Below are 27,798 nucleotides of genomic sequence, written 5' to 3' on the forward strand. Positions count from 1 at the left end.
TCAGTTCTGCTGCTTTGCATTGAACTCTGTACAAATGTTCTGGATGACCCTGGGGTTGGATTTGTACAGGTTGTCAAACTCATCCACAAAGAAGGAGTGGTCTCTGGCAGGGTGAGTGGCAATGACCTCCAGCTTGTCCTGTGCAGCCCATGCAACCCCTATTGCACAGGTGATCACTCCTATGGGGACAAAGATCAGATGAAACAAATGCCCCTAAGAAAAAGTGTTGTTGATGAATCTTTGCCTTTTTGCTGCCCTGTCAGCACAACCCAATCCCAAATCAGAAATATGTCAAGCAAAAGAAAAAAACTCCCATGGAACTCTAGGCTCTAGAATTAAGACCAGGTATGGCCATTCATTCAAGAAATACTTTTGAGCATCCACTTCAGACAGGAGGTAACAATCTTCAGTGGGGAAAATGGAGAGACTGCCTGCTGCAATAGTTCTTGATTTGGTTGGGGGCAGTTGGATATCAGGTACTTGACCTTACTCTACAAACTCCTATTCCTATACCACCTTCAGGTTAACCAGGGTGGATGCACAGGATGGCCAGGAAACAGAGGGCAGAACCTGAGGTGGTCTTCCTGCCCAGGCACCTGCCCTGCAGCCCACTTTATGCCAGTGGCCCATCTCATCTTCTAGGTGTACAGTCCTGCTTATTAGTAGCTATCAATGCTTCACATAGCTCTGGTCTAATATGCTTTCAGTTATCCATCATTCTGCATATTATCTGCCAGTCCCTTTTCTCACCTCCCAGCTTCTTTTCTCTGAATATTGTCTCAATTAGGAGAAGTTAGCCTTGGGTTTTAAAATGCTGGTTAAGTGGCCATGGGAACTGAGCTTAGACTGAGCAAGCCCATGTTTCTGCTCAAAGAAAGAAAGAAAGAATATCCCCCTATAAAGACTAGAGAACAGTATGCAACTTTTCAGATCCTTGAGACCACCCTTGCACAGAACCTTCTACTGTCAATTCTGACAGATGGTTGTTAACTCTGGACTTGGATTATCCTAGGAACACAATGCTCATTGCATTTTTAGATGAATCACAGTGTTTCGCTGAGCAGGAACCCGCCTCCATGTAATTTGTATCTATTGGTCCCAGTTCTTTAAAGCTTCTCAGAATATGAGAATATGATCCCCTGAGAACTCCCATTTCCAACAGTCTTCTCATTCCCTCACTTCCTGGGTGAGGCCCAAAGAAGGTTTCTAGAGAAATAAGTGAGGGTGGGACTAAACGTGAGCTTGGACAGATGTGCTGGAAAAAGCCCTGAGCTGATGAGCCAAGAGCTGGCCCATGTGCCACTCACTCTGGGATTTGGAGCAGGTAGCTTATGACCCTTGAACCAACTCTGCTGATGTGAGACCAAGGGAATTTGTGACAACTGGCACAAAGAACATCACCATCTCACCATTGTGAAGGTGCCCCACAGACTCTGCAAAAGGCAAGTCCCTGAGAAGACTTTACTGGAATGCATTGTCTAGATACTTTGGTTTCTAGAAGTCAGCACCACCCAATTCATTAAGAATTGTCTTAGAAAGGATTTAAAGCAGCTCTCAAGAATACAAAAAATCCTGAAAAAAATAACCCATATTAAAAGTATGCACAGAAAAGGGAAAAATAATTGACCACTGCATTGTGTGAGTTTTGTACCCTAGCACTTAGAGGTCTCCAGTTCCTCTGACTACTTTATTCAGTTTTATCATTGTTATTGTTACTATTTTTCTTTTTCTTAGTTGTAGATGGCTAGAATACCTTTTATTTATTTATTTTTATGTGGTGCTAAGGATCAAACCCAATGCCTCACACTTGTTAGGCAAGCGCTCTACCACTGAGTTACAACCCCAGCCCATTTAATATTACTATTATTATTATCATTTTGGGTTTCTGCAGGCTATTATATTTTCATGCTATTTTATGGCACTTTTGAGAATATATATATATATATATATACATATATTAATTAATTAATTCATAAATGTGATTTATTTTCTAAACACTTAAGTACTTTGTTCATTTTTGGGGTTCTTTTAAATAATTATTTCTTAATTTTAGGTGGACACAATATCTTTATTTCATTTTTTTTATGTAGTGCTGAGGATCGAACCCAGTGCCCCATGCGAGTACACTATCACTTGAGCTATATCCTCAGCCCTCATATTTTTGTGTGTTTTTGAGCCTTCTCTCGACAACTTAGACATTTTTATATGGAAATATCACTTTTAAATATTCTGAATCAAAATTTCTTAGGGTTTCCCCCCAAACCCTCAATATCTAATTTACAAACATAGTACGACTTCCTTAAAGAACACTATTAGTCTTTAAAAGGTATTAAGGACAAATTGGTGTCTTCAACACAGCTAGGGATTTGTTTTTCTTTCATAGAAAGTGAAAAATAGAATTTCCTTTTAGTGCCTCAAGCCCTGGTGGGAAAAGCCTCAGGATGTAGGAGGTCAAGGAAAGGCTCCCTGTTTTCAAAGACACTGGGGGAGTCTCTGGCTGCCCTTCATCCTTCCCTCTTTGCTACTCAGACACCTGCAATATTTGCTCCTCTAATGGCTTTGAACATTTTTGAGAGTCACAGACAAAACCAACGCACAGAAAATCAGAGCCTTCCTTGCCCTCCAAGGACAGCCTCTCCCTGCCCTAGAGAGGAGCCTCAGCAGCTGGCTGAGCCAGATTCCCCCTACCCTTCTGATGGGCGGCCATGGCTGGTATGTGCACGTCATCCTAGGTCCTGCTGTCTTCGGTGATGAGGATCATCAGCTTCCTCTTGTTGGGCTTGGACTTCTTGAAGAGCTTCTCCAGGGCATACTGGATGGAGGCGCCAGTGCTGGTGCCACCACTCCAGTACCCCACCCTCTTGATGGCATTGAGGATGTCAGGCTTGGTACTGTACTTGTCAAACCCAAACTCCAGCTGCTGCTCGTAGGGTACTGCACGGCCTGATACGTGTGTCTGTGTCTGAAATCTCAAACTCCTTGCTGATGTTGGCCACAAACTGCAGGACTGTGCAGAAGTTGCCTGTCCCCACACTGCTGGAGCCGTCAATGACAAAGCCAATGTCGGCTGAATTTAAGCAGGTCTTGCTGCAGGCCAGGCGGTTGGTGTCACAGACCCGCTTCACCAGGGGCTGCATGGTCTTGGGGAAGCCCAACCAACTCTGCACGTTGAAACATTGGTTCTGCACACAGCCTGGAGGACAGAGGGGAGGGACATTCACCAGGTCAGCAGTCAAGTCCCCCAACCTGGCACCCTTACCTTGGGCCTTCAGGTGGGTGAAGAAGCAAACAGACTCCTGTTTACTGGGCTAGTCCTTGTTGATGGCTCTTTCCCTTTCTGTTCCCCTATGTAGGCACTTGCTGAGACAAAGACCTCTCCAGTAATCTCTGAAATCACTCCTGTCTCCACAGATAACAATGCCTCAGTGGGAAGTCCTTGTACTAGGCAAACTCACAGGGAGATGTAAGTCACTGATTTCTGCTTCAGATTTATGCCTCTTCAGCTCAATTCATTTGTACTGGCAGCCAGCCATGACTCGCATTGGTGGGCACCAATGCATGAGAAAATTAAAGAAAGCTTTTGTTATCCTGGGGAAAACAGAGCACACCTAAGAAGTGACTGAGGAAAGTTTCCAGAGCAGGCTGCACCCACTGAGAAGGGGCCCCAGAGTTGCTGAGTAGTCACATGGGTCAGGGTCGTACTAGGTGCTCTTGGAGAGATTCTCTCATTCAATCCTCACCTCACCCTAAAAGGGGAACAATGACCCCCCCATTGTTAGAGAACAAACTGAGGGCCACTACAAGGGCACATGCCTGAGTTCCCCAAACTAGATTGCCTAGCTGTCTGCCTTCAAAACCCAAGCTCTGCCTTCCAGACAACCTTGCCAATAGGCAAACAAATATTTATTTACTTGTGCCTAAGCTTGTTCCAGAAAAAATTCAAGTCAGCTACAAATAAACATTGAGCAAACTTGCTGGTGTGTTCCTGGAAGTGACAGGGCTAGTGTTCCTAAGGTGGAACATTTGAACATTTTTTTTTGAGAGAGAGAGAGAGAGAGAATTTTTAATATTTATTTTCTAGTTCTCGGCTGACCCTACATCTTTGTTGGTATGTGGTGCTGAGGATTGAACCCGGGCCACACGCATGCCAGGCAAGCGCACTACCGCTTGAGCTACATCCCCAGCCCTAGGTGGAACATTTCTTCCCGTCCCTTCCTTTGCGGGTCACAGAGCATGTCTGACCTCATGACTATGGATGAATCTGTATAATTAAAAAATTATTTTGAAACTAGTAATGGCTTAAACATTCCAGGAAAAATACATGTTTTCTTTGATTTGTGAAAACCTAAAGCAGGTTACAAAACTTTCTATGGATGAGGCGGCACAAGAGGCTGAGTGCTGGTAGGAAGCTGATCTTCTGGATGGAGAGGCAGTATCCCTATCGAACAGCCTGTGTGAGATTCCAGCAGCAGAGAGTGGTGGTGCTAGCCAGGGACAGGTGGCCATTAGCTTGAGCACAGGGCCTTTGTGGTGTCACAGCAGCAGGGCCAGAAGCAGGGTTGGGACTATGCTTTAGAAGGCCTCAAGAACAAAGAGAAACAGTGAAGGGTTTGGAGCAAGAGCCCCAAAGTTGGAAGAACTCTTTATAAGCATGAGTTGGGCTTCACTGTTAAATCTCTACACAGGAGACCCAGGAGAAAGGCAGGTAAGATGTTAAATACTGACTTGAAGTGGGGAGATGTCACTGGGCAAGAGAAAGAACAGAGAGAAAAGGGATGCAATTTGGGATCTGATGAGGAATTCTGGGATGGATGGGGCTGTTCATGCAAAGTCCTGAGAAGGAGATATTTTGGGTGGGAAAGATGATGATGAACTTGGCTTGCTGCATGTAGGACTTCAGGTTCTGACAGGGCTTCCGAAAAGGGAAAGGTCACCAGGTATGATGGCACATGCCTACAATCACAATGACTTTGGAGTCTGAGGCAGGAACAACAGCAGGAGACTGTCTAAAAATAAAAAGGGCTGGGATATACCTCAGTGGCAGAGCACCCTAGGGCTCAATCCATAGTATGGAGGTACTGGGAGAGAGTCTTTCATCTGAACAGAGAAGACTGTACAGCTCAAGAGATGAGAACTGAAGCTGTGGCCTTGGGAAGAGTGGAGGAAGAGACGATTGTGAAGGAAGATGGATGAACAGGATCTAAGTCCTGAAAAGGTCCATGTTCAGGGTACATAATGGAAGAAAAGAGCAAGTGAAATAACAGCTGCACAGGGCCATGAAGCCAATGAAGAGGATTTCATGGAGCAAGAAGAAGTCAGCAGCCTGCTATGCTGCAGGAGGTCCGGCCTTATTAGCTCCAAAAACATAATAATAAAGTTGGAGGAGCATCACGGACAAGATTTTGCCAGGCGTGATGGCACAGTCCTGAGATCCCAGCAACTCAGGAGACAGAGGCAGGGATCCCAAGTTCAAGGCCAGCTTCTGCAACTTAGCAAGATTCTGTCTCAAATATATATAAATAAATAAATAGATAGATAGATAGATAGATAGATAGATAGATAGATAGATAGACCTGAGGATGTAGCTCACTGGTAGAGCACCCCTAGAATCAAACCCCAGTACGAAAAAAATAAAAAATAAAAAATAAAAGACATGTCCAAGCTTGCTGGCTCTGTTCCTCCCTCCCTCCATCCTTTCTTCTCTCTTTTTCTGTCCTTCAGTTGAAGCTTTGCCTTTGAAGGAAGGTTTACGTGGACAACCAGTGGAAAACACCAAAGGTGGTTTAGTAGACTGGAAAAGGAAGCCAACTATCCCATCTGTCCTGCCTCACGTCCAGCCAGACATCTCAGCAGAACCCAGAAGTAGCATTGGAAACATGACCTGCCTGAAATGTCGCAACACCTCCCTTCTCTTGTTTATCAGATTAATTTGTAGCATGTTTGTGTGAAAGTACATGTGTATGTGTGTGTGTGTGTGTGTGTGTGTACATACATGTGCATGCTCATGTGTTTGTATGAAGCCTTCCTGGACTGCCTGGTCGAGGTCCCTGATGCTGTGGGAGGAGCAAGGAAGAGCCTCCACATGAGACCTTTGGAACACTGCTCCTGCCTTCTGTTCCCAAGCTGCTGGCCTTGGGTGGGTGTGAGACTTTTCTTTGAGAGAGTAATTTGAGGTTCCTTCATTGGAGATACCACTACCTAGATGTGAGATTCATACACTTTTGAAAGCCCAAGAAAACAATCTTCCTGGAATTTCAGCTTTTCAGAGTACGGGGAGCTTGATTGTGGGTGAGTCTCTGGCAATTACAAACCTTGTTGGCAAAGTTAGGCTCTATCACATACTGCTTCTCATTTTCCACAGCAGCTTCTACAGTGATGAAGAAAATGTTGATTCCTGATTCTCTTGCAAGCCTTGAAGCCTCCTCCACTTTGTCTGTGGGCCAACCATCCACCATCACTATGGCCACATTGGGAGCACCACCTCTGTTTCCATTGGCTTTGGAAAAGAAGGTCTTGGTCACAAAGGACATGGCCCAGCCTAGAAGAAAAAGACTCATGCTTGAAGGGATTATGCAAGTGGTAAATTCAGAAACAGATCACAGCAGCACAAAAAGATCCAGAAAAACACACTCATTCCCTCCCAGTTTGACTGTTCTATTTTTTGAACCACTTTAGTTTTAGGTGTACAATTCAGCAGCATTTGTGAGTGTACAGTTTAGTGGCACTGGGGCACATTCACAATGCAGCTGTCACATCACTCCCTTAGTTTCATTTTAAGCCTTTAATTTCTAATTGCCTTGAAAAAAGTTATAGGGACCAGCAAGTAGAAGGGAAAGACTTTCATAGAAATAAAGGGACTCTTATTTGCTTGGGTACCAGACTCACTCTAAGTCTCTAAGCTGCCTCACGTTGTGTCCTAGAGCACAGGATCAGGGGAGTTGAACTGGAGTGACAGTAGCCTTCTCTGGGCTTCCTAAATCCTGGGAGCTGCTGGGCCTGCAGGGCTGTATTCTGTGGTCAGCAGTCTTTCTGCCAGTTCCAAGCCAGGGGCCCAAGTTTGGCTGTCCAGGGAAGAGCTATACCAGGAACTGAGAGACTGTGTTCTAGCCCTGGCTGTGCCAACCACTGGCTGTGTGGCGCTGGGTGGTCCCTAATGGTCTCTGGGTCTAGACTTCCAGGCCAATGATCTGCTTCAGCTAAGTGCAACAGTCATGAGGGTTTGTGAAACCTTGAGATGCCTTTCTCCCATGTGCAGGGTCTCAGGACATTTTCAGAGTCAACTAGATGACAAACTATCCTACTTTCCCAGCAATTTCCCAGTCTCAGTGCTAAAAGCCCAAGTTCCCCTGGGAAAATTGGGATGACAAGGCTCCCTTGCTGGGTTGTGTGGAACCAGTGTGTGTGTGTATGTGTGTGTGAGAGAGATGTGTATGTATAGCCATGCATCCTCTGAAATTATACACAGGATCTTTTGTATGAGTACTATCTGGGTAGCAAGGCCATACATATTCTTTTTGGAGATTCTCAAATGAGTCCCTAATAACAGCTAAGTAAATATTATCACACTAAATGCTTCTCTGGTTTGGGCAGTATAATATTACCTGTCAAATGAAAGTATCAAATGGTTACATCTAAAGTCCTGGAGAAGTGTCTTAGTGAACCCCTGTGAACTGTCTGCACTGAACCTGGTTGCTAAGGGAAAACATTGGCTGATAAAAACTGCTTCCATGGCCAAGGCATAATTTCCATCAAGTCCCAAAGCTTCCAGTAGTCCTTTCTGGCTCAATATTAGGCACCATAAGGGAGCCAAAAGATCACTTTGACCCCACCTAATCTTGAGACTAGTTGATCCCACAGTGAACCAGTGCTTGAAGCACATTCCACCCACCTTGCAGTGGATTTTTATTGTTGTTGTTGATTCCTTCCTTCCTTCCTTCCTTCCTTCCTTCCTTCCTTCCTTCCTTCCTTCCTCCTCCTCCTCCTCCTCCTCCTCCTCCTCCTCCTCCTCCTCCTCCTCCTCCTCCTCCTCTTCTTCTTCTTCTGGTACTAGGGATTGAACTCAGGGGCACTTAACCAATGAGTCATATCATGAGCCATTTTTTTAAAATATTTTATTTAGAGACAGGTTGTCACTGAATTGCTTAGGGCTTTGCTAAATTGCTGAGGCTGGCTTTAAACTTGCAATCCTCCTGCCTCAGCCTCCAGAGCTGATGGATTACAGGCATACACCACTGTGAGGGGCTTGTAGTGGGTCTTGAAACCAGATGCTGGATGTCTGAAAAATACAATGTCCATACTCTCTTGCATCTAGGTTTTCAGCTTTCTTTTACTTTCACAAATTGATGTATTTACATGAGATTTAGAAGATGACAGCAGACAGGGGCTGTACTTTTCTTTCAGCAGTTTATGCTGATGAGAATCTGTAGAGTATTTGACTTCTCTTGGAGCACCTTTGACAGACATGTTTGTGTTGGTTGCTAGCTTTGATGGTGTTAGGAGAGAGGGTGCAGAATAGCCCTTTTGTGGATAAGAATGGGTCAGGGAGGACTTAGTTCTGGAGTGGCAGCTGTAGAAGAAGCTTCCTAATTGTAGGCTTCCTGCTGAAGCAGGTTCCTGAAGAGGTTATGGTGGCAGAATTCAGAAAGTTGTTTCTAGATCTTGGAAGAGGTAGCAGCTCCTTTGGAAGCCCTGTTGCAAAAAAAACCTCCCAAATTCTGCTTCTTCAGTCCTTTCTATAATTCTCATAATGTTTAATGCTCTGAAATAAATCACTTTATACCTGAACCAGCTGGTTGGATTCTGTCCTCTGAACCCAAATCCTGAACCAGAGGCAGAATTAAAACCTGTGCTACACTGAAAAAGGTATACTGATTAGGTTGAAACACCTTTCTGATCTCCTCAGGGAAGTTAATTGTCTTCTGAAGTTTTTCTCCAGTAAAGTTTTGCTCATGGAAGGATTAAGTGGAGAACAAGTCAGAAATCAACTTTATCATGTTTGTAATGAAGATGCTTTGGAATTTGGGGCATGGAGAACAGCAGCTTGGTCAGTGGTTATTTAACATTGTTCAAAAGTGACAGGCTCTGCATTTACTTGATTCTTATGTTTGATGGCTACAAAATGTTCTCTCAGGGTTGGGGGAGGAAAATAATTAATCAGATTTATTGTAACTCCCTCAAGGATAAGATAGTTCTACACCCTGCACGTAGATTCTCCATGCCAAGCAAATGTGGCCCACATCTCCAGTCCTTTGGATTTTGATGGTATGAACAGGTTCCCTGAGAAGCATATAATCATCCCCCCTTGTGTCCCCCCAAATCAGGCTAACATTTAGACATTAATTACACATTGGCATGGGTTCTTTGACAGTCTGAACACGGTTAGTGTGAAAATGTGAAACTGTTGTTTCCTAATGCCCCGTCACCTCTGGGTGAAATGATAAAATGGAGTTTCTGAACCTGCTCCAGTGAGGATTACATCTTGAACCTCTGTTTCCCCCTCCAAAGGCTCAAACATCACAAAAGATTCATCTTGAAATAGAGGACAAGACTCTGTTTGCAAAGTCATTGCTGCAACAGTAGCCGATTGGAACAAGACTCCCAAGGAGCACTGAACTGCTTTCTGATGGAATTGGTGGTGGGATTTAATGTTCAATCTTGGCAACTTGGAGTTCAACCAGGAAATAGTCACAACAGCAGTCCTGCTTGTCCCGAAGAATGTTGGCATCCCGAGGAACCAAGCAAGCTGGAACTAGATGACACACATGTTTTGACAATTCTTGCCACCTGAACTCATTATAATACTTTAGAAAAGACACAGATGTTACATGAGTCATTTCTTCATGGATTCTTTTTTTCCTCCTTTAATATAGAATGTTAGAAGACAACCACATAGAAAGAGAACCATGGCAACAAGATAGAATTATCTGAAGTGGGGTCACATACCTACATTAGAAAGCCCTCCTCTCTGGGTAATTTTCTCAAAAGCTGTCTTCAGGTCTCGAGAATTCATGTGAGTTTTGAGGTTAAACTGGTTAGCAGGGTTGTCATTGAAGAGGTAGAACAAAAAAAAAATAAAAATTAGCTCAAAAGTTATTACTGTCAAGAAAGGTAAAAATAATACTTAATTCTTTTATATACAAAGAGAAGCTGCTTCAAAGCCTTAAACTGTGGTTCATAAAATGTTCCACTGTAGGCAGAGTGATAGGAAGACAGAGACCGGGATCCTTCACAGGGGATGGAGAGAGGTTATTTCAGAACTGTGACACACTGTATGGGTGTGCAATCCATGTAGTCAGATGGGGGTTGGTTTACTGCTTTGCTACCACCATTTGGGATTCTTAACAATTTTTGAAAGAGGACCTGCATATTATGAGGCTATTTTGGGCTTTAGGTTACTAAGTCCTCAAGTGTGGGCATGGAGACCTTTTTTTTTTTTAATTTGATGGTACTGGGGATTGAACTCAGGGCCTCCTGCATGCTAGGCAAGAGCTTTACCACTGAGCTACACTCCCAACCCGGGAGGAGACTTTCAAAGCATCTTTTCCAAGATCCCCAGAAGTAGATCAATGAGAAGTTGCTTTGGGCGGCAAAGGTGCCTGACAGTAGATCCCTACTGAGTTCTTGGGGATAGACAATGCAGTCACGAGGGAACCAGTCACCAGGATCTAAGAGACAGGAGACATTCTCTGCTTCTTTTCCCACCCTTCCTTCTTCCCTCTTTTCTAATCTTCTTAGGTATCTCAAGGTGATCTGAGTTATTTCCATAAGCTGTGCTAATCAAAATGGCAGGTGATGTAAAGCTGGGGTCAGGAGATAGAAAGCCACTTTCAGGGAAGACAGGAAATTTAAAATAAGTTCAACCAAGGTAAGGCCTTGGGGCAACTCCCCACCAGATGAAAACTAAGTCCCATGGTGAGGATTAAATGAAAACAAGTAAAAACAGCAAAGCAATCAGGAAATGGGGAATTTTGGACCTCTTAGCTGAGCATCAAGTGTCCTTATCTGAGGAGGTAGTCACACACTTACACTCTTACAAAGCAATCCAGTGATGGATGGAGGCTCAAACCTTTCTTTTTTTAATATTTATTTTTTAGTTGTAGTTGGATACAATACCTTTATTCTGCTTAATTATTTTTATGTGGTGCTGAGGATCGAACCCAAGGTCTTGCACATGCTAGGCAAATGCTCTATGGCTGAGCCACAACCCAGTCCTCAAATAATTTCTTTATAGTAACAAAACCCAGACTCATGTACTCCCATTGTTTGGCTTCATATTTTGGCTTTCAAAGCCTCCATGATTTGGTTCTAACTTATGGTGATACTCCTCTCTCTTTTTCTCTCCTCTCTTCTTCTTTTCCAAGATATCCTATATTCTAGTCAAAATGCCAAAATGAACTGATCACTCTTTCCTGTGTTCTATACCATCTTGTTACTTTGTTTTTGTTTGGTTTCGTGGTACTGGGGATGGCATCCATGGGCGCTTTTTGCCACTGAGGCTGGCTTTGAACTTGCGATCCTCCTGCTTCAGCCTTCTGAGTGGCTGAGATTACAGGCATGCATCATTACACCCAGCAAGTCTTGTTATTCCTTGTGGTCATGTTTTTCAGCCACCACAATCACTGGCTTGTAGGGGACAGTGACGTGTTACCTAAAAGAAACACAGGGATCCATTCCTGTGTACCTCTGGTCATAGTAGTATCATCAACAGATCAACACATTACCTATTTTACATGCGTTTGTCTTTGAAGATACTGAAAGTTAATATTTCTTAAAAATTAATGATATGTATTTTTTTTTAATAATACAACATTAGGTGAGAAGGGTTTAATACTTTTCTTGACCTTGGATAATGTGTAAATGTCTTTGGCTTTCAGTCTCATAACAGTGCTGTTCATTAGGCTTTGTTTGGTGATTTGCTTTTTAGTCAGTTGTCACCTCATGAATTCCTGAGTTTGGTCTCTTTTCCATCTTTTCCACAGCTTCGCCACACATGGTAGATGTTACTTAAGCACTTTCTGAAACACACTCACATACCAATCAGCAAATCTCCTCTCCTATTGCTGAAAGTACCAAATTATCAATTAACATTGAGCTCACAACCAATGGCACTATATCTCATGCCTGAGGGAAGCTCATCTAACTTTTGTGACTTTCTCTGGAAGCCATAGCACAGCCTTCTTGTTACATCACTATTAACTATCAGAAGCAAAGAGGTTATTACAGGAAAAACATAGCTTTCCAAAAATTGAAGGAGCCAAATGGGGACCATAGACAACTTATAAATAGGTGGAGGATAGGTGTCCCAAAAAAGCTCTCAAAACCACAAGGAAGATGTTGTTAAGAATACATCAGAGGCACCAGGCACAGTGGTACATGCCTGTAATCCCACTGACTGAGGCGGCTCAGGCAAAAAGATGGCAAGTTTGGGGCCAGCCTCAGCAACTTAGTGAGACCGTGTCTCAGAATGAAAAATAAAAAGGGCTGGGGATGAACCTCAGTGATAAAGCATCCTGGGTTTAATCTCTAGCATGCCAAAAAAAAAGAAAAAGAGGTACAATTTTGATTAAATAATAAATAGGAGCCACTCATATTAGGAGCTAAAGGTAAACTCAGCAGAGGAAAGGAGATGGTGGATTTCTTCCTTATGTTATTTTTTAAAAGTTGAAAAGGTCACTACTCCCAAGTGCTTCCCTGCAACCAATGAGCCAGAAAACACTGTATCAAGTATTGGACAGCACCCACAACATTCTAGGCCAATCTGACAAAAAATAAATGCAGATAAGTCACTGTGATTTAAATAGCATAAAAGGGATTAAGACCTAAAGGAGGATATGGAGAACTGGAGGCCATCCTGCAGATTGTAGTATTCCTGAGGGCTGCTGAGCTGGCAAGGTATGAAAATACAAAAGCACCTTGTACAAAACCAGGGTTCAAAATGGTAGGCAGGAGATTATAGGCCTTATATCTCCCTATTATGCCAAGTAAGCACATGGAGACTAAAATAAAAGATTGATTCACAGAACACTGATCAGCTGGGCTCTGCTGATCTAAGCTGGGCTGGGCCAGACAGCTCTGCTTCTTGCTGCAGGCCTGCGGGTTGGCGGGAGGAGAGGGGGGGATCTCTCTCTTCTACAAGGGTGTATACTGGGACAGCAACTTTATAAGAGAAGTGCTCATGGCAAAGGCAAAGCAGCAAGAGGACAATGGAAAACACGTGGGGATGCTCAGAACTGGCACATTGTCATTTCTAGCCAAAGGAAGTCCCATGACTAAGTCCAAAGCCAAGAAGCAAGAATCTACACTACTCAGGAAGAGGCTATGGCAAGAGTGTGAATCGGAGGGGAATGAAAAATTGGGACCAGTAGAAATCCAGTCTAACACACAGGTCCTTAATAGTCACCTTTCCTTTGTCCTTATGTTTATTGTGAATCTTGAAATAACATTCAACTGAATTTTTTAAAAAAATTCTAACTCATGAATCTCTTCATTTTATTGCTTAATTTATTTATATTTATTAGAATTACAAACATTGCTGGTTTTATTTAAGTTCATTACTTGTTTTTATGTACTATTCTTAACTTTATTTATTGATTGATTTTTTAAAAAAATTTTATTAGTTGCTCAAAACATTACAATGATCTTGACCTATCATACATTTTATTTAAATGGGGTATGAATTCTTATTTTTCCACATGTACAGATTGCAGTATCACGTTGGTTATGCAGCTACGTTATTTATTTTTCTATCTTCTGATAGAATAACCACCTGTTCTATGTTCCCTCCTCCCTCTCTGTTATTTTCAGAATTTATATATTATGCTTCTGAACTTTTAGTGTTGTCCTTTCATGCGCAGCTATAAAAAATTTAAGTTATTTTTTACTTGTACGCTCCTCTTAACCTGATGAGAATCCTAGGCCTCTTTAACTCTGACCTCATGTCCCATAGTTTTTGTTAATAATTTTAATATTACCCTTTTGCAATACAAACTAAAGTGTTATAATTCTTATTCAAAAAGATTCTTAGATTTAATACACAAGTATATTTTATTAGGTCCAGGTGTGTCATTGTGTCCTTTTTCCCTGTACCTTCTTTCTGAATTTACATTTCTTCTTGTTGATAAAAAAAACATTCAAAAAATAAGAATTGATAGATACTTAACATAATAACCTCTATGTCTTTAGATCTGAAACCTATTATCCTTGCTAGCTACTCTTCTGACAAAGGATTAATAGCCAGAATATATAATGAACACAAAAAATTAACACCAAAAAAAACCCAATCAATAAATGGACAAATGACCTAAGTAAATATTTCTCAAAAGAAGAAAGGCAAATGGCCAACAAATATATATAAAAAAAGGTTAAATCTCCTTAGCAATCAGGGAAATGTACATCAAAACTACACTGAGAGTTCATCTCACTCCAAATAGAATGCCAGTCATCAAGAATACAAATAATGGGATGGGGATATAGCTCAGTGGGTAGAGTGCATGCCTGGAATGTACAAGGCCCTGAATTCAATCCCCAGCACATTTGTGGGATGTATTAATGTATAAAATGTTTGTTTTTTTTTTTTTTTTTTTGTATGTGGTGCTGAGGATCGAACCCGGGCCGCACGCATGACAGACGAGCGCGCTACCACTTGAGCCACATCTCCAGCCCTAAAATGTTTAATTAACATAAGAGATTAATTACAAAGCACGAACTAAATGAATCCTAATTCTGATGAAAGTTGAACATAAACACTTTATTAGCAAAATGAAATGGCACTTGGAAGAAAATGAAGTTCCCAGCCATGGGGCAGGTGAGCCAGAGTCCTCTGCATTGCTTGAAAGCCCCCAAACCAGGGCTTGGTGTCCAGCTAGAGGGTCCTGTCACTGTGCACAGTCCAGGATTGGCCCACTTGAACACCAAATTCCCTGGTTTAGCAAAATTGTATTCTCAGTGACTTCAAATCAGTTCCATGACCTGTATAGACTGGGTGGGTTTATGCTCTCTATTGATCTCTGCTTCCTGCCAGCTTCCTTCACCCTCCTCAGGTGGATCTTGTGTCTGCTCCTGAGGCTCTGGCCTTCCTAGTGGTCTAGCCCCAACTGTTGCTTCTCCTCCCTCTTCCTCCTCAGTTTGTTTTATTCACATTTGTAGTTTTAATACTAAGTATATGATGAACTCTTTCAAATTCTTATCTCTAGACTCTCTTATAAGTTCCCTTAGCTATTATTCATCATCATTGTGATACTGTTGTTAAGTACTGAATATTTTTGTTACCCCACAACCAATATGTTGAAATTCTAGTCCCCAGTGGAGACTAGGCATGCAAAGATGGGCCTTTGAGAGGCAAATAGGTTAAGATGAGGTTACAAGGGTGGGGTCTTCATAATGGGATTAGTGTCCTTATATAGAGGAAGAAAGACCAGAAATCTCTCTGTCTACCATGTGAGAACAGAGAGAAGGCAACCATCTATAAGCCATGAAGAGGACCCTCCCCAGGAACCAAATCTGCAGGTACCTTGACATTAAACTTTAGAGTCTCCAGAATCATAAAAAAAAAATTGTAGTTTAAGTCACCTAATTGATGACCTTTTGTTATGGCAGTCTGAGGCGACTAATACAACTTTGTAGATGTCTCAAACCAAATATGCAGAAAGAAGCTTGTAATCCTTCTGACTCCCTGTCCTGATTTGTGGTAGGCCCATCCACACAGATGGCCAGGTTGTAATCAGAGCATTGGTGCATCTCTTGATCTGGCTTTATCATTCTCCTTTTTCTTAAAAAATACTCCTTATTGAGGTATAATTCACATATTATAAAATCTACCTATTTTAAGTGTGCATGCAACTCAATGGCTTTTACTATGTTCACAGAGTTGTATATCTACCCCCCCAGAATCAAAATGTTTATAACTCCAGAAAGAAACCCCACAACTTTTGCCATTCCACTTTTTCTGTTTCTTCTGGTTACAATCAACTCTATAGATTTACTAATTCTGTAAGTTTCATACAAATGGAATCATACAATATGTGACTTTCATTTAGCATAACGTTTTTGAGGTTTATCCCTGTTGTAGCATGGACCAGTTCTTTATTTCTTTTCAATGGATAGATAATCCTACCATCATTTCTTCTGTGGTAAATTGTACAAATTCCTGATTTGTTCCTTGCTTTACTATTATTTCCTTTAGTGCTTTTCCCCCACTCTTCCCAGAGGAATCTGTAAGCATTACGCTGCTTAAATCCCACTTAAGATCTTCCAGTGCTTCCCACTGTTTGCAGGACATCCAAACTTCTGGGTGTGTCATAGCAGTCCTAAGGTGCTTCCCTTCACTACCCAGACTTTTCCCACCCCATCCTACTGTGCCCTTGGCGCAGTCATGGGAGCATCTGTTTTGCCTGTGTCCTACAGGTGCATCCCCTCTCACCGAATGTCCTTCTTCTAAAATTCAGCCCGGAACACTCCGGCTCATCCTTCTTTACCTACTCGTCATCTCCTCTTTGGGTTTCCACAAGACCTTGAAGGCAATTCTTTTAGGCATGTGCCACTTGCTCTAAGGATTTCTGTGTACCTTTGAATTCCTTGAGTCCCTGTCTATCCTCAGGGCCTGGATTGTAATACAGGCAGAACTTGTTAAATGTTGAATAAATAAATGATTAGAGATAGAAAGAAATATACTATGTTGAATTATCCTGTTAGTGGCTCACAAAATAATAGCAATTGGAAGATTTGTATTTGAGCACATGTGTTGAAAACCTTCAGTTACTAAACATCAGCCTATTCTTGGATAAACCCCAAGAATGGCAAATCAAATCTACCTTTAAAAGGGACACAAATTTTACTGCCTGGAAATAGCTTAATTTACTTATCAAAAATTCGCTAGATATACTGCTGACCACTCTTTTTTACCTTGACACTAATAGCTCAAGGATCTCAGTAAATAACTGTTTCATAGGAAGTACCTGCTTTTGAATTTCACTGAGCAAAATGCCCTTTGCACACATGCAACAAATTTCGATCATGTGATTCTTGTGACTGAAGGTATGATTAATAGATGTAGGTATCAAAGGACTCTGTTGCCACATACTAAATCTAAGCAGATCAAACAGAATTCATTTTTAGGAAGTGGGTGGCTGATCCTCACTGAATGGTCAGTGTCCTTACCTTATTATGAAACTGAAATTAATTCCATGAATTTTGTTTGATACCATTTTTAAAAAATATTTAAGTTTGGTAGAGTTCCTACTCTTTCATTCATAGTGGCAGTATTAGGATACCTTCTGAAAAGTTAATGGTTTTGGGCAACAGGTGATATTCAGAGACAGAGTGTGGCCTCTATATTCAGAAGTACATAAGAAGCCTAAGTAAGAACTGAGGTTTGGGCTGAGTGGTAGAGCATTTGCCTATCATGGGTGAGGCACTGAGTTCGATCCTCAGCACCACATAAAATAAAGGCATTGTGTTCATCTACAACTAAAAGAAAAAGAAAAGGAAGAAGAAGCCTAAGTAAAATGATAGACCCAAACATCAAGAGTTAGGGAAAATCAACATATCTACCCAAATACCTCTCCTTTCCATGTATATTCTTCTTCTACCTGGAAAATTACTTCAAGTAGCTAGCTGGACTTAGAATTCAAGTCCTGGACAGTAAAGCACTAGGAGTTTCCCTCCATCCCACACCCTAGGGCACTTCTCAGTTCTTTCAAATGTTTTCTTGGGTGAACCTGTGGCTGTTGAAGGCTCATAGGCAATAAGAAAAGCAATGAACCTCTATAAAGAACCTCACTTTCCATGTCCAAACCAGGGGATAAAACTTCATGTATGTTATCAAGATGATTATTACCTGACAATATTATTAGGCCATCTCAAAATCCTCCTCTTCTGGCACATGAAAAAGAGCAATGGCACTCAACTTCTGGAAAGACTAGTCTTCCATATGCTCTATCCAAGGCAAAGAATTTTCAAAGAAAGAGTTTGGGTGATAGCATAGAACCTATGTTTGATTAAGAGAGTCATAGAAGGGGAAACCCCAAATCTATAGACTCCCTTCAAATTTTTGGCACATGTTCAAACGTGATTGTATGGAATGAGATTCTGAGAATACTCAGGGAAAAAAAAAAACATCAACAGGAAGACTTAAAAAGTCAAGGAGAGATTTCTGCAGATATCCACTGTTGGTGAGACAGAATTTGAATCCCATGTCCTGCTGAATTAGATAGTCTTGGCAAATATCTCAGGTTTTTCACTGAGTCTACAGAAAGGGTATGACTTAATAATAAACACTTTCCAGGATTAAGAAAACCACCATAGGGCTGTGGTTGTGGCTCAGTGGTAGAGTGCTTGCCTAGCACATATGAGGCATTGGGTTTGATCCTTAGCACCACATATAAATAAATTAAAAAGGTATTGTGTCTATCTACAACTAAAAATATTAAAAAAAAAAAAGAAGAAAACCACCATAAGATTGATAGCAAAACCTATATAGATGACCCTGACAAAACTTAAAAATAAAACATAACAAAACCTTTTCAAGAGATATTTGATCCATCAATAACTTAATTGCTTGAAAAAATACAAGTGATATTTTCACAGGAAGATAACAGAATCGAGAGTTTCTAAAATGTATTATCCATAATGTTCAAAATACAATTTTTAAAAATGCTATACAAATGAATAACATAGGGAAATGTCATTCAGAGACAGGAGTAGGGTAACGGGTGGGGGTTGAGGAGGCAGTCAATAACAACAATATGAAAGGGGTGAGAGACAATCAGATCTTGGAGTTAGCAGACAAGGACTGTAAAAAAATATTCTGATAAATATGTTAAATAAGCATGTAAATATAATGGTAGACAAGGTGAAAATGCGAAATTGAAAGAATGACATGGGAATTCTAGATCTGAAAAGTACATTTGAAATTACAAATTTATTGAATAGGATCAACACAGATTGGACACAAGTGAATATACTTCAAGGTATGTCCGTAAAATTATTGAAAGAGTTTCAGAAGCACAGAAAACGGGGGAGGGGGGAATGAACAAATTTCAGTGACCTGTAGGATAGCATCAAATGGTGTATCATATATATAACTGGAGTCTAAAAAAAGAGAGAGAGAAAAAGAGGTATATAAAATCACTTAAAGAAGTATTGGTCAAAATATTCCAACTTTTAGTGAATAAATGACAAAACAAAAATTATCAGAATACATATAAAAGAAAAACACATTTACGGACATAATGATATACTGCTCAAAATTCATCCAGAGGGAGGGAAAAAGACACATTATATACAGGAAAACAATGATAAAAAATGATTATTGAGTTGTCATGAGAATTATTGGAATCTAGGAAACAATGGGATGATGACCCATTTTTAAGTGGCAAAAGAAAAGTCTACAAGTCTATTTGGAATTTAAATCCATTGGGAAAAAAAGAACTGTTTGCCATCAGTGAGTGGTATTGTTCCTAAGATAATTACTAGAGTCATTCTTATTTGTTAGACTTGGAAAGTAACATAAAAAAATCAGTTTCCAGTAATGGTGCCCTACAGCAACTCTCCTATTGAAAACAGCTATAAATTCTGTACAAAATATTTTTACAATCTTCTTAAAAGAAACACAAAGCTGACAAGATAACAAAGAATGACATGGTCAAAATTTGACAAGACAAGGGAATCCAGTTAAGTACATGGAATAAAAGCCATTTTTTCCCCTTTTGGGTATTGAACAATCAGAAAAAAAACTTGAACTTTAGTTTGGACAGCTATGTAAGACCCAAGGGAAAAAAATCAAAGACCCAGACAATCCAAAATAGAAGAGTCTGAGAGGTAACATATTTCACACTAAGCTAAGACACTAAAGAACAAACTCAAAGCAAAAAATGGCATAAGTGTAGTGACACTCAGATGTATTTATAATCATAATTTATATCAGCTGGGTGTTCAAAAAAATCTTAGCAATGAATTCACTTTAAAGTAGCTTTGAATTTTGATAATGCCTCCAGATATCCACAAGAAGCAAAAACAAAACCCTCCTAAAGAAGACACCTCTATCTCAGAGCTCATATTAGTCTTATACTTTCTAAAGGACAGTGAGTAGAACACAAAAATAAACCAGGAATATAAAAGAATAAGTCAAGTCATCATGAGCAAGAACTAGAAAACAAGAGACCATTCAAAGGCTCCTCTAATATCTCAAGTGTAAGAACTACAGAGACAGTAATTATGAAATAACTACTAAGTTTAAAGAATAAAAGATCATTCTGAAAATATCTACTACAAACAGAATGTTATTTGGAGGGGGATAAAAAATACCCAGCAGATTTGATTGAAAAAATAACCAAGGTGAATGTCAACAAAACCAAAACTTCACTGGATAAAAGGATTAGAATTAAGACATGAGAAAATGAACTAGAAGATAAATGAGAATAAATTACCCAGAATAGAACAGAGATGACATGCATGGTGGCACACACAAGTAATCCCAGCTACTTGGGGAATGAGGAGAAGATTGCAAGTTTGAGGCCATCATTAGCAACTCAGTGAGATCCAGGCTCAAAAAAAATAGGAAAGAAAGAAATTCAGAGATAAAAAGATGGAAAATATAGACTAGCGAAAAGGAGAGGACCTACGATATACATATAATTAAAGCCTTTTTTCAAAAAAAGAAAGTGCAATCAGAGACATATTTAAAGAAATTATGAGAATTAGACAAAATTAAAGAAATGCCAACCTAAAGATTTAAGAAACCTAATAAAGTCCCAAACAAAATAAAAAGGAATCCATACTCTGACAAATCAATAAAACTACAAAACACTAAAGACAAAGAAAATATGAAATGTAAAATAAGAAAGTGGCAAAACACAATAAAATATTTGTGTCTGATATATTAAATAAAATAAGTAAAATGCATTCTGTCACAACTAAGGAGAACAAATAAAAATCATAATAATAAAAAGTAGCACTAGTGTGGCTCTGATTACTTCTGAAAGTTTTAGGAATGAAGGAGATATTAGGGCTAGGGTGTGCCTTAGTGGTAAGTGTGTGTTTAGCATGTCTAATGGCCTGAGTTTGAACCCCAGAACCAAAAAATAAATAAAATAAAATCAACAATAAAAAGAAAGATAGTGGGACTGGGGTTGTGTCTCAGTGGTAGAGCGCTCACCTAGCATGCATGAGGCACTGGGTTCAATACTCAGCACCACATTAAAAAATAAACAAAATAAAGGTTGTGTCCATTTACAACTAAAGAAGAAATTCTTAAAAAAAAAGAAGTAGTATCTGAAAAGACTTTTTAAAAGAGTAGCTGGATCTGGGCATGATGGTACACACCTGTAATTTCAACAGCTCTGGAGGCTGAAGCCAGAGGATCTGGAGTCAAAACCAGCCTCAGCAACTTAGCAAGGTCATAAGCAACTCAGTGAGGCCCTATCTCTAAATAAAACATTAAAAAGGGGGTGGGGTGCTAGGGATGTGGCTCAGTGGTTAAGCGCCCATAGGTTCAATCCCCAATACCAAAAAGAAAAAAAGACATCTGGAAATTTAAGTGACAGAGCTTATAAAAAACTATTTCATTCTTGATCATTTAATCTTTCTCTCTCTGGCCTTACTTTACCTATACCTAAAGTAAGGTATAGGTAAAGTATTTTCAAAGTTAGTTCCAGCTCAAAGATTACACTGTCATTATATACTTCAGTCAGTGGGAAGTGATTCAAATTATAATATTCTACTGCCTAAAAATAAAATGCTAGCTATCATCAGAAAGAACAATGGAAATAAAAAAAGAAATCATATCCCAAATTCTATAAAGCTATCCATATATGGAAAACCAACACAAGTGTTGAAACTGCCAAACTTTTTTTAATACATACTGTGTGTTTTGTATATGTAAAAACAAAAAACAATAACTAAAGCACTTGTTCTTAAACCTTGCATATTACAACTATAAGGTAGCTTTAAAAAATGAACAAACAAACAACAACAACAAAACCCAGTAATGCCAGGGACCATATTTCCAAAGATTCTGATAAATATTATTGATTGGTCTGGGGTGGAGCCCAGGGAATAGGTAACTTTTAAAGTTCCACACATTATTCTAAGACTTCAGCAAGGTTTGAGAAATGTTAAAACTTAAATAACAAATAACAAGATATGTTTTAAAAGAGTAAAACCTCATAATTAAAGCTTGTGAAATTATCAAGGCTATGAATAGAATGAAAAATGAACCTGCTCACAAAATTATACCATACCATCATGGGGTTTACCTGTTCCCAAAATAAAGAAGTTAAAGGACCAATTGAAATTGAGGATTAGTTGCATAGAGTAGTAAGTGTGTACAATGTTACCCAAGGTATAATGCAAACTTTAGATAATTATATTCAGAAGAGCTCATATGAATTCCAAGATAATAGATGCCTGGGGGTTATCAAAGAGAGCAAGTACTTTCAAAGTATATAACTATTTTGAAGCAGATACTCAAGATCATCATTCCTATTAAAATGTCCTTAGTGCAAGGGTCAGAACCAGAATACTAGACTGCATGGACCCAGGACGGCACATACATACTCTAGCTTTGAAAGAATTCATGACTGAAGATCATACTTTTCTCTGGGGATAAAAGAAATAGAGTAAAACTTAACACAGTGCATTTGCTGCTATTTATTTATTCAGCACTTATTTGTGTTATGTACCACACCTGTACCAGATACTTTAAAATAACTCATTTAAGTCTCACAAGGCAATTAATTATCCTCACTTTACACACAAGAAATCAAGGCTCTGGAAGGTCATTTTGGCAAATATGTATTAAAGGCATGATATACAACAGTAAATTGTAGAGCATGGAATTAAACAAAGATCTATACCACTGTGCCTTTCACAATATTTTATATATTATCATAATAACAAAAATAAACATCATTTTAAGTGCTTACTTTTTCCACTTAAATGCTTAGAAAGTCTTCTCCACAGTTTTATGAAGCCACTTCATCAAAAGATATTTCAATCATTTTTGACTCCCCCTTTTCTCAAATTTTACATCCAATGCCTAGTACATCTTGCTGGTTCTATCTTCAAAGCTGTTCAGAATCCATTATACTTTGATGACATAACAAAAAATACATTCATATATCCCTGCCACCCTCACTCATTTCTAGCCTGAATTAACTCAGCCTCCTAACTAGTCTTCCTGCTTCTTCTACCCTTCCACATCTATTCTCATTTTGGCAAAGGGATCTTTTTAAAGACAGCCATTACCTCTGCTCTCTTATTAAAACATTACAATGGCTGTCCATCTTGCTGAGGTATAATAGGCAAGACTCAGTACTTCTATGACATTATTTCTTCCATCAGCTTTCTCTACTCTTGCCACATCTGCCTCTTTGTTATTCCCCAAACATTCCAAGCATTCCCCCTTCTCCTGGCTGCTTCCCCTGCTTACACAGCTTCACTTCAGGTTATTACATTTTCAGGTTTTAACTCAAATGGCATCTTATCAGTAAAAGCTTTCTTCCCCTCTCAAGGATTACACACCCCCCTTATCCCAACAGGGCATTTATCACCTTCCAATCTGTTATGTATGTATTTATCACTGTCTGCTCCCAATTTAAACTTGATTAGAGCAAGATCTCTTCATTCTCTCTTCATTGTTGTATCTTTTCTGGTACCTCAAATGGGATACAGCATGAGGTAGGTACTTAAGAAATATATGCTGAATGAAAATATAAATTATTACTGACAAAACCCAGATTCATGAATACTCCAGCATACAACCTCCACACCACATGCCCTGCACAATCTTATAACCAACTACATACAATTCTAGCACTTTCTGGTAAATATCCAAGCCTCTTCCAATTCTACCACACATAATCATCAAAATCTAGGGCCAAGCCAGGAACAGTGAGTGATGCACACTTATAATTCCAGTGACATGGGAGGCTGAGGCAGAAGAATCATAAGTTCGAGGTCAGCCTCAGCAATTTAAAGAAACTCTGTTTCAATTTAAAAATTAACAACAAAAAAGGAGGGATGCTGAGGATTCAGCTCAGTGGTAAATCACCTCTGGGTTCAAACCCTAGTAATCCCCAAAAATCTAGGGCATAGGTTATGGGGAAGGACCAGGAATTAAACCCAGGGGCACTTAATCACTGGGCCACATCCCCAGACTCCTTTTTACATTTTATTTTGAGACTGGATCCAAGTTGCTGAGGCTGGGTTTGAACCTGTGATCCTCCTGCCTCAACCTCCCAATATGCTGGGGTGGTGAGCACTGTGCCACTGCTCCCAGCTAGGGCCACTAATTTTTGTGTTTCATATATTTGCTTTCCTAATAGTTAGAAATTTTCAAATACTGACCTTTGGGTTCTCTTTAACTCAAAGCATTTTCCTCCAGCACTCGTTTCCTTCACTTTCAATTCTTCCCTCTTATGCTATTCTAATAAAATTAACCTTCCTAGCAAATTAGAAACTCTGATTCTTCTACATATTGTTTATTTTCTATTTTACTAACTAGACTACATGTTTCTTTGGGGTCTTTAGCACAATGTCTCATATACAGAAAATATTCTCAAATCTTATTAGTATTCCTTCTCCAATTCCTTTCACACGTGTAAAGCTCAGTAATACCTTGATTATTCTTTTTTTCCTCCCATGAATAGCCTATTCTCTTAGAGTGGGAGAACATTGCCAAAAGTTAATAGACAGTCTATTAAAATATGCCTGGGGAAATAAATGACAAAAGTTTTCGGTACAATATAGCTGTTTCCTTACTCTCAAAATCTGAAGGTGGCAGAGGCAGGCCAGGTAGTTGGGATCTTGGATTGCCTTTGAAAACTCTGCCTTGTCAACTTGAAAGAGCAGAACTGACAGGTTCCTGAAGGGACAAATTAGACAGAATATTAAATCTTTGTTGGTGTTAATAACATAAGAAGAAATTTTAAAACGATCCATATTTCATCAAAATTCATTTAACTATTTTATTTCCTATTGTTTTACTAGGAATATTTCTAATCGCGAAGAAGAAGAAAAATGAAGTGAAATGTTTGAATTTAATGATGATCTGATGCAAAAAAAATGTTTTTTTTTTTAATTTCCAATTTCACTAATAAGGGAGACAAAGATCACAGAATATTGCAAACCCTCTTCCCCTTTAATACTTAGGTTCAGAAAATATGAAAGAGTTCTTAAGTTTATCTATGGGAACTTAATTTAGCACAAGTCAAGACACTGTAAAAATGTATTGTTCTTAATATGATGAGCATGAATGAGAAACCTTCCTTAAGTTTAAAGTGTGCATGTGTGTGTCTGTGTCAAAAAGTAAAGATTGACAACACAGGAAAATCAAAAAGTTTAAATGTGAGGGAGAGGGTGAACAGGACAGGATGGATTAGAAATTCTCAAACTCCTACTTATAGTATTGAGTTCTTTTTTGTTTTTGACCAAATTAGCATGACTTATTTTACAATTCCTAAATCAGAAATTAAAATATAAGCTGCTATATAAAAAATCATATCCTGCAAATGCACACATTAAAGTTAAGCCCTGCCTTTAACTCTTTCTTGAAGCCTGAAATCCACAAGCTCATTTACACAATGCATTACTAATAAAGGTAAAAATGTATAAGCATTCAAACATGTTGGGTACTATATAGACATGATCAGACTCATTCTAAGAAAACTTACAAATTTCAAATAGACTATATTAGAGCACCATAACAGTAGAAATGAAAGTCACCAAAGAATATAAACATAAAACTGTAGAAATACAGACTTAGAAGAAATCATAGACACCATGGACCACTTTCACATTCATTCAACCTGTTCATCCATCATCTCCATGAGAGATCTTCCCTAATGATCCCATCTAAAACAGCTGCCCCATCACACTTTATTCCTGTACGCTGACTTGTTTTTCCCCACAGCTGTTACCACTGTAAACCATTATTCTACACAGCTGCACTTGCTTATTATTTGCCTTCAGACTAAAACAAACTCCAGGAGGGCAGAAGCTCTGTCATTTTTGTTAATCCCATAACCTAGACACACATGGTGTGTATTCAGTAAACATGTCATGAATATAAATGATGAAAGTGAAGCCCACAGAGGTTAAAGGATTTCCTCTAGATCACAGAGCCAGCAGCAAGCATGGTCCTTATTGATAACCCTGTCTACTATAATCTTGCCTTGTTGGTCTTTCCAGAACCACTTCTCCACAAAAGCAGTCTGTTTTAGCACATGATTCTACTTAACGGATTTTGCCCTCTCTCTCTGCCAAAGAAAATACATGTTACAAAAAGAGGTGAGGGGGGGTTAACTGGATAGCATTTTAACTTCAAGTACTTTACAAACAAAAACTGTACTCAAATTTCCTAAGCATATAGGACTAGCCCCTAAAACAGGCACAACCAATAACAGTTCTTTAAGTTCCTCCTGAAATTAAGTGTGTGTTTTATAACTTTTTTTTAATATATAAACTTCTACAAATTTCTCATTATATCAGTTTTATTTTTTTTAATTTTATTATTTTTAGAGAGAGAGGGGGAGAGAGAGAGAGAGAGAGAGAGAGAGAGAGAGAGAGAGAGAGAGAGAGAGAAAATTTCAATGTTTATTTTTTAGTCTTCGGCGGACACAACATCTTTGTTTGTAGATGAGCGTGCTACCGCTGGAGCCACATCCCCAGGCCTGTGCTTTATAACTTTTAAGAACCAGCACTGAAAACCAACTTACCAACTCAGAATGGCCTGTAAAGTATCAACTCACTTTCATTCTTCTCAGGGCCCACAATAGCTCACCTCTGGATATATTTTATCTGGCAGATTATGTAAGGCAAGTAATTAATACTGAAGCCTCTTTAGCTCCTTTAAAAATACATGCCAGTCTCACAAAACATGGAACATAAAATTAACTCTTGGCAAGTTTTAGATTCTGAGAACCGGAACCATCTGCAAACCATGACTGGACCACAATTACCTAGGTCCTTCATGCAAAATCCATGAAACTAAACGAAACACAGGAGCGGTGAAAAAGAAGGCCAGAAAAAAAGACTTCACATACAAAAAAAGGGAGTTGATATTTCTAACACTATTGCCCAACATCAGTCTCTCATTGAAAGCCATGGCCCCAGGGACACAACTTGGGCTGTCTTCTTGGATCACTTTCCTTGCAGAAAGAGAAATCAACTACCAATACCTTTGGCAGATAACGTGTCCAGACCTAGGATGGGACACGGTAGGACAGCATGTTTTGCACAGTGTCTCTCAAAACTACTGTCAGCCCAATTAGTAAAGTAAAAGGGACGCCCTAAGATGTAGCATGGCAGGAGAGTGGAAATGAGACTGGGAGTTAAGAGTGGGAAGCAGCAGAGGAAAAGGCGCGGGGAGGGTCAACAACGCATCCAGAGCTGGAGTGAGAACCCGGGTGGAAGAAGTGGGGTTAGCGAAAGCCAAAGGTGAAGGGAAGAAGGGGATGAGGTTCTGGGTGGGATGGTCGCGAGCCAAGGGGGAAGGGACCCGTCGCCGGCTGCAGCAGCCTCCGCCAGAGGCCGGAACCCCTTAGCACCGCCGGCGCCCGCCGGGGTGGTTGTTGCTGAAGAAGACGCACGGACCTGCCTTGCTTGGCCATGGCGGCCGCAGAAACCCAGGGAGCTGCCCAGGCGCCCAGCAGCTGAGGCAACGGAGGCAGCCAGAAGCACCTCCCACTACCTCCGCAGCTCCCCACCCACACCCCAGTCAGCAGGGAGCAGTCGCTTGGGCGCTGGGCCAGCCTAGCCCGTGACGGGCCGAAAGTGGGTCAACTGCGGCTGCGCCGCAGTCCA

General features: G+C 40.0%; 1 non-coding gene and 1 pseudogene across 1 annotated transcript; both read right to left on the reverse strand.

The window, feature by feature from the left end:
• LOC144252624 (vitrin-like) lies at positions 1–27,100 on the reverse strand (annotated as a pseudogene).
• On the reverse strand, positions 10,440–10,511 carry Trnaa-agc (transfer RNA alanine (anticodon AGC)). The gene has a single exon. It is a non-coding gene; the product is annotated as a tRNA-Ala (tRNA).
• Positions 27,101–27,798: the final 698 nt, after the last annotated feature.

This window comes from Urocitellus parryii, unplaced genomic scaffold, assembly GCF_045843805.1.
Source record: "Urocitellus parryii isolate mUroPar1 unplaced genomic scaffold, mUroPar1.hap1 Scaffold_49, whole genome shotgun sequence".
Lineage (NCBI taxonomy): Eukaryota > Metazoa > Chordata > Mammalia > Rodentia > Sciuridae > Urocitellus > Urocitellus parryii.